A 14,779-nucleotide genomic window follows, 5' to 3' on the forward strand; every position below is an offset into this window, starting at 1 on the left:
AGAATTAGGACGCCTTGATGACGGGAATGGCAGGCTGATACACGAATGATGATACATCTCGCGGATGCAGTCCGTGATGGATTTCAGAAAATTCTTCTGCGTACGGTGGATACAGATATAGTGGTATTGGCTGTGGCAGCAACAACCAAACTCAAATTCCAGGAGCTTTGGGTGGCCTTTGGGACAGGCCAGCACTTCAGGTATATTCCAGCACATGAAATTGCAGCATTCCTCGGACCAGATAAGTCACAGGCCCTCCCGATGTTCCATGCATACACAGGGTGTGACACAGTCTCGTCATTTAATACACGGGGCAAGAATACAGCCTGGGATAACTGGAAAGTATTTGACGAATTGACGCCAGCGTTAGTTCATCTCTCCACGGGGACAGCAGACATCTCTGATGACGTTGTGGCAGTGCTCGAGCGGTTCACCATTCTTCTCTACGATCGCACCAGCAATCTCGTTAACATAGACGAAGCTCGACAGGCACTCTTCACGAAGAAAGGACGAGCCATGCAAGCTATTCCCCCTACCAGAGGAGCCCTGGTACAACAAATCAAGAGGGCTGTGTACACGGGTGGCCACTGCTGGGGAAACATGCTCACGGTTGTTATGGATCTGCCCTCACCTGGGGATTGGGGATGGATCGATCCCCACAACTGGAAACCCCTGTGGTCCATGCTTCCTGAAGCCAGCATTTCATCAAGGGAGCTGATTTGTTGTAAATGCAAAAAGGGTTGCAAGGGACGATGCAAGTGCAAACAAGCTAGTTTGAAATGTACCGCTTTGTGCCAGTGTGGTGGAGAAAATTGTGACGTATAAACAAGATCAAACTGGAACTATCTAGTAATATAAGTTACCGTTACAGTGCTTGGTGGGTTAATTGACATTGCTGGCAACACAAATGCAAATTGTGGTCATTTGGAGAATACAATTATGGCATATATGTGTATCTAGAGTCATTTCATTAGAACATAAAGAAGCATTTGTGTCGTCCGGTAAAAAATAATCGCGGTAAAAACGGCCATTTTGTAAAATGGCCGCCATGGCTACCATAGGACGTTTTCGCGGTGGGTCCATATCTGGAATTATTCATTAGATTATTATCTATGACTGTGCCAAATTTCATGCTTGTACGTCTAAACCCACAATTCTTATGATGGATACACCTATCTGCCTGACTATCAATGACAATGACAATATTGACAATGTCAATGTCAGTTCGGCTGTGATTTGCCAAATACCAAATAGGACCTTTCTTTTGTTTATTTTTCCTTTTTCTTAAAGTCTACAGAACACCGACGCCCTTTTGCTGTTAATGTTATGAGGCCACGTGATGTTCATTGTTGGTGGTGTGCAGGTGTGGTGTTGCAAAAAAAAGGCAAATACCTGCACATCAAGGTAGAGGTAAGGCCTTGATGTGTACTGTCCCAGGCTTCAGGACTTGCTTATGTAAATTAGGACATGGAATTTGGTATAGGAGGCGGGTGAGAGTGATTGCATGGCCGGTGGGGTGGGGGTGGTGGGGGGGGGGGGAGGGAGGGAGGGATCGAATGTGTGCCACAGAGTCTAGTGTGTGGCATTTGTTTATGTGCCGAGGTTTTGTGTTTTCATGTGGTCGTGAGGTTGGAAATTGAGAATGAGTGATTAATGTGTTTAGAAAAGTGGTTTTAAAATGTGAACGGGGATTTCACATAATGGCAGGCCATGGCAGCAACGTTTGGAAACATTTTTGTGACATCTTCTCTGGAAATATGTGGTTGAGAATTCAATGGCAGTGGGGAGGAAATGTTTTTGTGGATTTTGTGGGTGGGGAGGGCGTGCGTGTCCGCAGGTATGGATCAAGCTCTGGAGGAGCGATGACCGCGGTCCCCTCTGCGGTAATTACCCCTGGCAGCCAGTGGTGTCTGGAAATTGGAGCTCGTCGGTGGTGGGGGTCTGTTTGGGCGCCCTGGGGTATGGGACTTCCGGCGACCAGTGAGGCTGTATGGAAGCCTGAAGCGACAGAGCCTGGTGTGTGGAGACCCCCTCCGGCGGGACGACAGCATAAGGAGCTGTTTGGCTGTCACGAGGCCAAGAGGTGTACGGGGGGGGGGGGGGGGAGGTGGGGGGGGGGGGGAAGTCGTAAGTCGGGCGACTTGTTTGTAGGACTGCCGGCACCACAACCTGAAGCGCCCCCACCATCTTGCTTGTATGGTACCTCCCCGCTACCTAGTAAAAACGCACACACATGTGTATGACATCTATGCCATGATCCTGCAGTGGGGTGAAATACGTTCTTCCTATCCTGCAGAGGGGTGGGGGGGCTGGGGGAGGGGAAGGGGAGCCTGTGTTATGTTTGTGGGGGTAGTGATATGTAGAGTCAGGTAGCTTTGTGTAGATATCATGCTCCGATTGTTGTGTAGAAGAACCATTTAGATGTACAATAAGTAGAGGACCTGTGTAAACAGTGTTCGGATTAAGTTGTTATATTTGTCCCTGCCACGAGGAGGCGGGGCATGTTAACGAGCCTCAGGCATAAGGGTAGATTATCCCTGTTCGTCTTACCCTATGTGATTTATCCGTTGTCCCTTTTGGCACCACACCATAGACACTAGTTAGAATCCCACATTTAAATGCCCATTAATTAAACCAAATAAACAATAAAACCCAACCGGAAGTCAGGCATGGAAAGCACACACAGTTAAGCAGGCCGAAGACACGCCCCTGAGACTCGTGATTGGCCGGGGCGGAGCAAGAAGCGACTCGCTATTGGGTGGGAGTTGACCAATGGGAAGGATTGAGTAAGGAAGGACTCACGATTGGCCAAGGGCGGGGCAAGAAGCTTCCCGCGGATTGGTGGAAGGAAGGCCGAGAAGTAAGGAGTGCGCCGATTGGTGAAGACCACCGCTGATGTCAGAGGCAGACTGCATGCTGATAGGTGGATAACTGGACATGGTCGTGTTGGACTGCGCTGAGTGGAAGAGAAGCGCCGGTGACGTCCCTAGACGGCCGATAAAAGCACTCAAGCACTGACATTTTCTCTCTTCTTCTTGCCCTCCGCCCTTGCTCGCTTGCCCTCATCTATTGCCTTTGCTTTCGCCTTCCTCTCTCTTGTTCCTTTGTCCTTCCTTGCGCTCTCGTGCTTGGACCGACCATGTCGAGTACGCCACCGGGAAACCAGGAGAGGTAATGGGAACTGCAGTTCTCTGAGCGTACGACGTGTGGACGGGCGCGGCTTGCTGCAGCATGACGAGGCCTGATGCGAGCGCTGCGGCGCGAACGGGCGCAACAAGGCCTAGTTCCCGCCAACGCGCGCGTTTCGCGCGGTCACCCCGGCCGGACCCATTCACAGACCCTGTTGAGACACTGACGAAGCCCTCGAGCTATTCAGAGCTAAGTGCACACAAACACATGGTTATTTTTTTATGTATCTTCCCTTCGTCTGTGTTATCAGTCTGGTATGGGAGCGCTCCATGTGGGAACAATATTTTTTTATCATCGCGCTCTTCTTGTCCTGACCTCCATTGTAATAAATCTTCTCATTATTTTCTCTGTATATTTCTAAATCTGTGTTTGTGTGAGTTATTTTCTTTGCAGGCTTTGGAACTGCCGGCGATCGTGAAGGTAAACTCTTCAGCCTACTCCCCTCCTCTTTCTTTCTCCGTGCATATACATAAAATCTGCTATTTGAACTGAACGCCTTTGGAGTTAAAGCTGGCTTTCGCTGTGTGTGATTTCCCCGGGATTAACCAAGGGGAGTCACTCGACAATGTATATATATATTTAATTTTAATTTAGATTCAAAATAAAAGTTCATTTTTACTTCTGCTCCATGAACCAGCTTTGCTGATCGGTGCAAGACTTATACCATATTACATAGGGGAAAGAGTTAGACATTAATCATGTGCAGACTGAAGGAATCACGAGACTTAAAACTAAAGAATAGATTATATCATGAAATAATCACTGGCGGTTCCTGATCAAAAATGAATGATAAAATAATTATGTAAAAAATCAAGCAACCCCACTCCACACGTCATATCCCATCTATAATCTTTTTCCCTCTTCCTTTCCTCCCTGTGCGGAGAGTTTGCGATTGTCTCTGTGAACCAGTCTTTTTTCCTTTAACAGAAAATACTGTTATGTCGGGGGGGGGGGGGGGGGAAAGGAATATCTAGAGCCAGGTAGATCTGTATGGGTAACATGCTTCGACTGTCGCGATAGGGAATCTACCCCGTAATAAGTTATATGTTAGTCCGGTTTGTCGGGATAAGCTGTATTGGTGTCCCAGCTACGAGGGAGCAGGGCGTGCTAAATTGTGCAGGGATTATGGATGACCATTGGATGAGATTCCTTTGTTCGTCGTCGTCCCCTGTCACCAAACCTTTGTCCCTTATGGCAATGCATACTCATATAAACACTTAGATAGGCCCTTAGTGCAACAGTAATTAAATTCCCTTCCCTTACAAAGACTGTGGAAGACAAGCAGGCAAGGGCCACGTACAACACCGGCGTGGGCGTCAGACATCGAGCAAGGCTGGGAGGCCACGCACAGGAGGACTGTTGATTGGCCAGGGGGAGGGGCGAGCAACACCACAGTGCGGGAGGCACTCGGCCAATGACAGGGCACCAGCGAAAGAGAACATTGGAGAAGATTTGAGAGGTCGGGAAGCTACGAAGCTCCGGTTGGTGGCGCACCAAGGCTGACGTCACATGCGAGGCTACAAAAGAACAGGCAAAGTTATAAAAGGACGCGCTGGCTGACATTGGCTCACTTGGCGCTGCACGGTCTCTCTTTGCTCTTTGTCTTTTTGTCTCTCTTCGCGCTGGACCTCGTGTTGGAGATCGGCCCCTTCGGGTTGGAGATTGGCTTTGTGTGGGGATCGCTGGCCCTGCGTTGGACGCGTGGTGCTTTTGATTCCGCGTGGTGCTTTTGGTTCCTGGTGGTGCATTGATACTGGAGCGAGGGACCTCGTGGCGTGCCGCAGAGCGAGTCGCATCGAGGCCTGGCGTAGCGCATGAGCGAGGCGGACTGAGGGGGCCGCGTTGGACGACGGACGCACCACTACTGACAGATAGGGCCGCACCCCACATTTCACAAATACATAACGAACGTTTTATTTTCCTTAATTCATTTTCCCTTGTCTCGTATCCGAAATCAGTGTGTGGGGACGTCCCGATTTGGACATTTATTACCGGCGCGTATTTTCCTGTCCCGCTATCTTTGTAAATAAATCCTTGTATTATTTTCTGTATATACCTGAATGCAGTTTTCCGTGTGGTTTATTTAATTTGCAGCGGCATTGGAGACGCCCCGAGAACAGGTAAGACTACAGGGGTCTTGCGCCGCCCCTCCACCCTGCGCAATTTTGTATAGCTTTCTGTCTTTGAGTCCGCCATTGAGTTTTCACCTCGAGAGCTAAGGCCTTCGCAATCGGCTTCCGTGACCGCCTGATTTTCATCAGAGGCGGCCGCATGACAATACTAATGATATTAATTTGAGATCCCTTCCCACAGGTGAAATGGGGTAATTAACCAAATACCAAGTATGTCCGTGGGTGCATGTATATATATATATAATTATATATATTATATTCAAAGTCGAGCCTCATGGAAGGACAAATAATGGGTGTGGGGAGGAATGAGGGGTTGCATGGAATTTGACACGATATAGAAGCAAGCTCTCAGAATGGAAAAACTGGAACTTTGTAAGGAGTTTGGCTTCGGCTATTGATTATATTTTGGGATGAAATGATGTATTTGATGTACAATAGACCCACTCCCTATAGTGGGGTGGCTAAAGTCCAAATTTAAGTGATATCGTGACACACTGGCCCAAAGGACCAAATTTGGCACAGTTCTACTTTAGGACCATACAAAACTTTTGAGAGGGGGCTGCCAGATTTTCGAGCCCCAGGTCAAGGTCAGGTCAAGGTCAAATGTCAAATTATGTGTCTGTCATGTTTTTGCAATATCCAGCTTATAGATAACCTAAAAAACTTGGTCTTAGTCACATAACCAACATATTTAGTCAATGAATCCATTACTATTATGGGAAGTTCCACCAGGTGACGGCCATATAGGCTCAAAGCCACAACTCGAGAGAAACGAGGGAAAGGATTACGTAGAAAGGTATCCCGCAATACGAAGTTACCAAGTAACTTCGCTGGCTTTCTACAGGGTCCTACCAACAAGGAGGAGCTTTTCGCACTGCTGACGGAGGACGTAGTCAAACGCGACTATCCGCTTACCAAACAGGTTTACATTACATCTGGTCCACGAGTCCAATCGAATCAGGCTAACATCACAATGGGAGAGAGTGATCACGAAGAAACAGACAGTAGAATATGTCTTCATGTAAACGATGCCCTAAGGGAAGGGGCGACTACTGTTCTCATCAGAACCGTAGACACAGACGTGATTGTGATTCTGGTGGGAGTGTTTCATGATCTTGTGCAGCACCATCCAGGTATGCAACTATGGGTTGGCTTTGGTACTGGTCAACACTTCCGCTATTACCATGTCAACTCAATCTGCCAGGAACTTGGGGAAGACAAAGCTCGTGCTCTGACGTTTTTCCATGCATTCTCTGGCTCTGATGTAACATCCCAATTCAGTGGTAAAGGCAAAAAGTCAGCTTGGAAGGCATGGAAAGCTTACCCGACAGCCACAGAAGGATTCACCATTACGTCCCTGACTGCGTTTGTTCCACATGTGATTACATCTCCAGCATTCAATGTGATCGAGCGGTTTACCTGTATCATGTACGACAACACAACCCCACATGTCAATGTGAATGACCTTCGACAGGAGCTATTCCCAAGGAGAGTGAAGATGATGGAGAAGCTTCCTCCAACTCAGAACGCACTGCTCCAGCATGTAAATCGATGCCTGTACCAAGCCAGCATTTGGAGAGAGAGTCTGAAGCCCATCCTAGCTGCACCAAATCCAGATGGCTTTGGGTGGACCAAAGCAGATACCGGGTGGCGTCCAACCTGGACAACCCTGTCAGCTGCTGCTCTTAGTTGTAGAGAACTACTCAAGTGCGGATGTAAGGCGACACCCACTTGTTCAAAGAATTGCATGTGCAGGAACGCAGGACTGCCATGCACAGGACTGTGTCTCTGTCGCGGAAATTGTGAAGCATAAGTCATGCAGGCCGCGACCTCCTCTGTACTGGCCAATCCAGTATCCTCCCTCAGCGTATCGATGTACGTCAAAAACACCGATGCAAAAATGACCAACACATAATATGACCTTTGACCTTCACCTGACCTTGAAATACAATATGGCAGCACCTGAGGATATTTTCCATAATACAAATGGATTCCTTGTCCTTAAAAATGATTATTTAGACACTGAGATAATGTTTCTATGACAGCTATGAGCTGGATATGGCAAAAACATGACAAACACATAATTTGACCTTGACCTGACCTTGACCTGGGCCTCGAAAATCGGGCAGCCCCCTCTCAAAAGTTTTTTATGGTCCTAAAGTATAACTGTGCCAAATTTAGTGCTTTGCGCCAGCGTGTCACGATCATTTCCATAAGCCACTCCACTACTATGGGAGCGACAGGCAAGGTCATGTTATTATCCTCTCTGGGGTATATAGATTACAGTAGATCTATAGGCTCTGGTCCATTGGTCTGTGGTGGACGTGATAAGCATAGAATTCCTCAAGGATGTCGGGATTCCTCCAAATTTTTCAGTTTTGTGTTAAACAGCAGCAGCGACGGTTTAAAAAGGTTATCATACATGTGTGTGGTTTATAATATTTTTTACTTCTGCTAGGCTTTACCTACGATAGGCCAAGATAATCTCTTTATACACGTTAACATAACAGTTAAGGCCAAAGAAGAAAAACTCCTTATGGAGAGGGTGAAGGAGCTGGGGCTCCCACGTCGATCAGAAGAATGGACGCGACAAAAAGCTGGAATTCATCTGAGTTGCTTTATTGAAATCAAACACTCAGGCACTCTGAAAACCCGTTTATCGGTCAGCAATATATATCTATTAACCCAGGGGGTTTGCCCAGGCCCGGCGCCAGGGGGCGTGGCCCAGCGTCCTGGCTGCGGCCTGGCAAGTTGAGGGCGAGCCTGCCCGGGCATGCCCGGGCGTCCCGACCGAGGCCTGGCAAGTTGAGCGCGGGCCTGCCCGGGCGTCCTGGACGAGCCCGGCATGGTGATCGCTCCGCGTCCTTGATAGGTGCAAGGCGATTGTGAAACCCCAGCGGCAGCCGCTACACACGTCCCCCCAGAATCGACTTGCACCGGCAGGGTCAACTTGAGGGGGGTCCTGATGACCCGGCCGAAGCGACCCCTGGCGGGTCGTGGGAGGGGGTCCGGTGAGGTGGTGGGCGGTCGAGTGGGGGGCCCCGTGGACGGGGGGCGGCCTCGCCGCGGCGGAAGGGCCACCCGTGGTGGGTGGTCGACGTCCACGTGCGCCGGCTTGAGGCGGTCCACTGCAATCCGGTCCGACCTGCCGCCGATGTCGATGACGAACGACTTGTCGTCCCGTCGCAGCACCCGGAAGGGCCCGTCGTACGGCGGCTGGAGTGGCCACCGATGTGCGTCGTGACGCACAAAAACATACTCCGCTGTGCGGAGTGCTGGGGGGACGTAGGACCGGGGGTCACCGTGGTGGGATGTCGGCACGGGGGCAAACCGTCGGGCGGCCTCCTGGAGGTCCGAGCGCTGGTGAGCTGCGGACCAGGGACTGGTAGCGTCGGGCACGAATTCGCCCGGGATGCGTAGCACCTGGCCATAGACCAGCTCGGCGGTGGATGCCTGGAGGTCCTCCTTGGGGGCCGTGCGAAGGCCCAAAAGGACCCACGGCAGCCGGTCGGCCCAACCGCCGTCTTGAAGGCCGGCCATGAGCGCGGCCTTCATGGAGCGGTGGAATCGCTCGCACAACCCGTTTGCTTGGGGGTGGTAGGCCGTAGTACGGTGGAGCTTGACCCCCAGGTTGCGGGCGACCGCGCCCCACAGCTCGGAGGTGAACTGTGGTCCGCGGTCTGACGAGATGTCCGCCGGTGCGCCGAAGCGGGCGACCCAGGTGGCGATGAAAGCCTGCGCCACGTCGGCGGTGGTGGTGGAGACGAGGGGAACGGCCTCCGGCCACCTGGTGGTCCTGTCCACCATGGTGAGCAGGTGTGTGAACCCCCGTGACGGGGGGAGGGGGCCCACCAGATCCACGTTGACGTGGTCGAAACGTCGTTCGGGCACGGTGAAAGGTGCCAGCGGGGCCTGGGTGTGTCGGTGGACCTTGGCCCGTTGGCAGGCCGTGCAGGCGCTGGTCCAATCGCGGACGTCCCGACGAAGGCCGTGCCAGACGAAACGCGCCGACACCAGCTTCTGGGAAGCTTTCCGGCCCGGGTGGGAAAGGCCGTGGAGGGAGGCGAAGATGCGGCGTTGCCAGGTGACGGGCACGATGGGGCGAGGCTGGCCTTGGGAGACGTCGCAGAGCAGGACAGTGTCCGCGCAGGGGATGTCGGCCAGGCGGAGGCCCGTGTCCGCCGCCCGGAGGGCTTGCACCGTGGTGTCGGTGGTTTGGTCCGCCGCCATAAGCGCAAAATCCACGCCCAGGTGGACCGCGTTCGCGCTGGCCCGGGACAGACAGTCGGCCACGGCGTTGTTTTTGCCGGCGACGTGCCGGATGTCCGTGGTAAACTCCGACACGGCGGAGAGGTGGCGCTGTTGGCGGGCCGACCATGGCTCCGTGACCTTGGCCATGGCGTAAATCAACGGCTTGTGGTCGACGAACGCCGTGAAAGGTCGGCCCTCCAGGAGGTGGCGGAAATGGCGGACGGCCAGGTGTAGACCGAGGAGCTCCCGGTCAAACGTGCTGTATTTGAGCTCGTTCGGCCGGAGCTGCCGGCTGAAAAAAGCGAGTGGCTGCCAAACCCCGTTCACCCATTGCTCATGGACGGCGCCCACCGCGTAGTCGGAGGCATCCGTGGTGAGGGCGATGGGAGCGTTGAGCACCGGGTGAGCGAGCAGTGTTGCGTCGGCGAGGGCCCGCTTTGAGCTTTGGAAGGCCGCATCCATTGCTGCGGACCAGACGATGTCGTGCTTGGCCGGCTTGCCCCGGAGGGCTTCGTAGAGGGGCCGCATGAGGTGAGCAGCGCGGGGCACGAAGCGGTGATAAAAATTCACCATTCCCAGGAATTCCTGCAGGGCCTTTATGGTGCGGGGACGCGGGAACGTGGTGATGGCCTCGACCTTGGTTGGCAGCGGCACGGCCCCGTTCTTGGTGATGTGGTGGCCCAAAAAATCAACGGCCGTCGTGCCGAAGTGGCATTTGGCCGGGTTGACGATGAGGCCGTGCTCGCTGAGGCGCTCGAACAGTGTTCGGAGGTGGAGGAGGTGCTCGGCCCGGGACGTGCTGGCGACGAGGATGTCGTCCAGGTAAACGAAAAGGAACGGCAGGTCACGCAGCACGCCGTCCATCAAGCGCTGGAACGCCTGAGCCGCGTTCTTGAGACCAAACGGCATCCGCAAGAATTCGAATAAGCCGAACGGCGTGATGACTGCCGTTTTAGGGACGTCGGCCGCCCTGACAGGTACCTGGTGATATCCCCGTATGAGATCAATTTTCGAAAAAATGACCCGTCCCGCCAGACGGGCGGAGAAGTCTTGGATATGCGGGATCGGGTACCTGTCGGGGGTGGTAGCGTCATTCAGACGGCGGTAGTCGCCACACGGGCGCCATCCACCCCCCGGCTTTGGCACGATGTGCAGTGGCGAGGCCCACGCGCTATCGGAGCGCCGCACGATGCCGAGGTGCTCCAACGCGTCGAATTCGGCCTTCGCTACGGCGAGCTTGGCTGGGTCGAGGCGGCGGGCCCTGGCGTAGACCGGCAGGCCCGTGGTTGGTATGTGGTGCTCGATCCCATGCCGTACTGCGACGGCCGAAAACGTCGGCCGCGTGAGGGCCGGGAACTCCGTGAGCAGGCGAGCAAACTCGTTCGCCGCCGGGACGGTGCATGCCAGCTCGGTCGGCGCGGAGCTGCTCAATGTGCATACCAGGGAGCTGAAGGTTTCAGCGTTGATTAAACGACGCCGTTGGACGTCCACCAGCAGTCCGTGTGCGCAGAGGAAGTCGGCGCCTAGCAGAGCCACGGGCACGTTGGCGGTTACAAACGTCCAAGCAAAGCGTTGGCCGCCGAAGCAGAGGGTGACGTTGCGCGGGCCGAAGGTGCGGATAGTCGATCCGTTGGCCGCAACTAAGGAGGGGCCGCAAACCGCGGATTGCCTGTCCTGGTCAGAGGCGGGTATGACGCTCAGTTGGGCGCCGGTGTCGCACAGGAAGCGCCGTCCGGACGCTGTATCCGTGATGAACAGTAAGTTGCCCGTATGGCCGGCGCTCATGGCTGGTAATGAACGCCGGCCCGGCCGTTTCCCGGCCTGCCGAAGGTGCACGGGGGTCGGCATGTCCGGGCCTTTTGTCCGAACCTGGCATGATAGTAACACCATGCTTGGTCGGGTGGAGGTGGTCGGCACGGTAGAGCGGCCGCCAATTGCGTCGGCAGTTCGGCCGTCGACCGTGCCGGGTGCTCGGGCGCCATGGTTGTTGCGTCGGACGGCGGTGGGTCCCATGTCGCCACTGCGATGCGCCGTCCTGCAGCGGAGATCTTGTCGGCTTCTCTGGCAAGGGCCCGGGGATCTGTGATCGTCGTGCTTGCCAGGGCGAGGCGTACCGGGTTAGGCAGCTGACGGAGGAACAGCTCCCGGAACAGGAATGCCGGAGAGTGCTCGCCGAGCAGTGAAAGCATGTAGTCCATTCGCTCGGAAGGGCGCGTGTCGCCGAGCTCAGGCAGTTCGAGCAGGCGCCGTGCGCGTTCCGCCGATGGGAGGGCGAAAGCATCGAGGAGAAGCTGCTTTATCGCGCCGTATTTGTCAGCGGCTGGCGGGCTTTCGAGGAGGCTCAGGGCGCGGGCTGCGGTAGCCGACCCGAGCGCAGCTACCACATGGTGGAAGCGGGTGTCGTCGGCCGTGATGCCTCGCAGGGCGAACAGGGACTCCGCCTGTGCGAACCAAACCGCAGCGTGAGCCTCCCAGAAGGTAGGCAGTTTAAGGGCGACTGCCGTGTCCATGTCGATAGGTCACCAATGAAGGAGCTGGGGCTCCCACGTCGATCAGAAGAATGGACGCGACAAAAAGCTGGAATTCATCTGAGTTGCTTTATTGAAATCAAACACTCAGGCACTCTGAAAACCCGTTTATCGGTCAGCAATATATATCTATTAACCCAGGGGGTTTGCCCAGGCCCGGCGCCAGGGGGCGTGGCCCAGCGTCCCGACCGAGGCCTGGCAAGTTGAGCGCGGGCCTGCCCGGGCGTCCTGGACGAGCCCGGCATGGTGATCGCTCCGCGTCCTTGATAGGTGCAAGGCGATTGTGAAACCCCAGCGGCAGCCGCTACAAGGGGATATTATGAGTCCCCTACCAGTTTCACCAGAAGGGGTTATAGGTTTGCTCTCCATCTGTCTGTCTGTCCATCCCAGCTGTGGTTTTGCAGACCTGCCACCCTTCCATATTGAACTGAAACATATTGAACATATTCAACTTTAACATATTCAACTGAAACTTGGTGCATGGCTTTATTTTGACAAGTTACAGAACAAGTTTGGTTTTGGCACGTTTCCCCAATTTTCCACAGTTATGTACTTTATGGACATAGAGAACATCACATATTATACATGGGTCAGTTTTCGTTTTCAGCTGCCCTGACTCCACCCCACTGCTTTACACCCATTGGCTGGACAGCTGGTCTGACTCCACCCCAATTAAAATCATGTGCCACCATTCCATGAAGCAGCACAGATTGGCAGGCCTTAGGCTTTAGGCCTGGGTGACAGTCCATGGCCCAGTGTAATTGGAATGATTCCAGGTATTTAACCACGATGTATTTATATATTCTCATAAGCTGTATGCATGTTTGTGCTTCAGGTATGCGTATGTCCATCAGGTTATTTTTTATTATTGCCAGCACAGAAAGCGGCATTATACACTGGCCAAATTAAGGCATGATTACTCGGTAGGGGACATGTATTGCAAAGCATTTCTCCCTTTTGTTAGTATTAATATTGGTTTGCAACAACATTAATATTGTGTTCTTATAATGAGTTCTTATCATTATACACACAGAAATTACCTTTGTTATGAGAAGCGGCCTTGGAAAAATGCCAAAATTTGGCAACTTAACACGGATTTCGCCGAAGGTGGGAAATCCTCTTTGAGAGGAGGGAGGGGAAATGAAGTCACTACAACCTCCATCGTGCGACCTTTAGTTCTCCTGTCAAGTTTGGTTGCGATTGGATAAGTAACGATCGAATGTATCGCAGTCTTAGACACCAAATTGAGTATTTTGGTATGATTCGTTGGCAATGTTCCACATCCACAGGCAGAACATCCCCATCCAGGGCACCCTTATCATGGAACATTCCGCACAGCATTCCTACCAGACAACCCTGAGGGAGGCCATGTCCTGGGGTTGCTTCAGAGGGCTTTTAAACAGCGGCTCGTTTTCACCATTGGTACTTCCCGTACAACCGGCATGGACGACGTCGTCACTTGGAATGACATTCATCACAAAACCAGCATTCACGGTGGACCAATGCTGTAAGATTCCAAATCAGCATCTTTGGAATGCATTGTCGAGTTTTATTTTTTTAACGATGCCTAAATATATGACCTGTATTAGATAGATTATAGCTGGTAGTGAGGCACGGTAGCTCCAGAGATTATACACACAGAAATAAATTTGGAGATATGCATGCCAGTCCTTGTGGGGGAACAAAGTGAGAATTGAATATTTCCTGCAGAGCGACAGGGTGATGTTGTAGAATGATGTTACTTTAAGACTTGTACGCTTGAAGTTTCTTAATGAAGGCAGCGCATGGTGGAGAGTGTGGGCCACCAAGTTTGATTGGTTCTTACGATTATCAGACACTGAAGAAAGTTTAGTGTCACAGGATGATATCTCACTCCCGGAAAACAGCTCTTGACATTTTTCTTTGAAGGATGTGATAATAATCTGGGTGAGTTTACTTTCTATTGCTGGGCCTTTCTTTGGATTACATAAAATAGTTTGCATCTCGCCACAAGACTACCTGTACTCTTACAGCTGGTATAGATGTTGATTGTGGACACCCTCCCAACAAAGTACCAAAACTTACTGTTTCACTTGTTCAGAAATGATAAAAGGTGACATCTTATTACTGATGTCAGTGAAATAGATTGCAGATGTCATACTGGTATTTCAGACACCACTACCTGCACTTTTGAAGATGATTGCTAGCAATTCTACGATCTCTAGTGTAGAAGGGTGGGGAAGGAGGTAGGCATTCTTATGTACAGTACACCTTTGTGGTGTGATTAAACCGATTGACAGAATTGCTTGTATTGCATATAATTCATTCTGTATTTAACTTACAATGTGAATTGGCTCTGTTTTGCAGTTACGGATATCCAGATCCAGATTACCTGAAGCGTGTGCAAGAGGAATTGAGAGCAAAGGGAATTTTTAAAGCTGCTGATGTTGCATTGCGATTGCAGGAAGATAAGTGGTTTGAAGGGCGGTAAATAACTACAAAGGATAAATTAGCACAACATTCCAAAAATACTTTCTTGATTCTAAAAAAAGATGCTTTCTTTATTATTATTTTTTACCCAAAATTAATTTAGTCACTTGTATTTTATTTATGGAGGGAAATAAATAAATAAATAAATAACAACAATCATGTGTAGCACTTGTTACCTTCACCATCTGATGTACGGACATTATGTTTTCA

General features: G+C 51.9%; 1 long non-coding RNA gene across 1 annotated transcript; it reads left to right on the forward strand.

Annotated features, from left to right (window-relative positions):
• The first annotated feature begins 12,810 nt into the window (after positions 1 to 12,810).
• Positions 12,811 to 14,566, forward strand: LOC144889774 (uncharacterized). The gene is made up of 3 exons (XR_013622060.1): positions 12,811 to 12,876; positions 13,390 to 13,607; positions 14,447 to 14,566. It is a non-coding gene; the product is annotated as an uncharacterized LOC144889774 (long non-coding RNA).
• Positions 14,567 to 14,779: the final 213 nt, after the last annotated feature.

The sequence above is a fragment of the Myxine glutinosa genome, chromosome 1, assembly GCF_964187855.1.
Source record: "Myxine glutinosa chromosome 1, kmMyxGlut1.1, whole genome shotgun sequence".
In the NCBI taxonomy this organism is placed as follows: Eukaryota; Metazoa; Chordata; class Myxini; order Myxiniformes; family Myxinidae; genus Myxine; species Myxine glutinosa.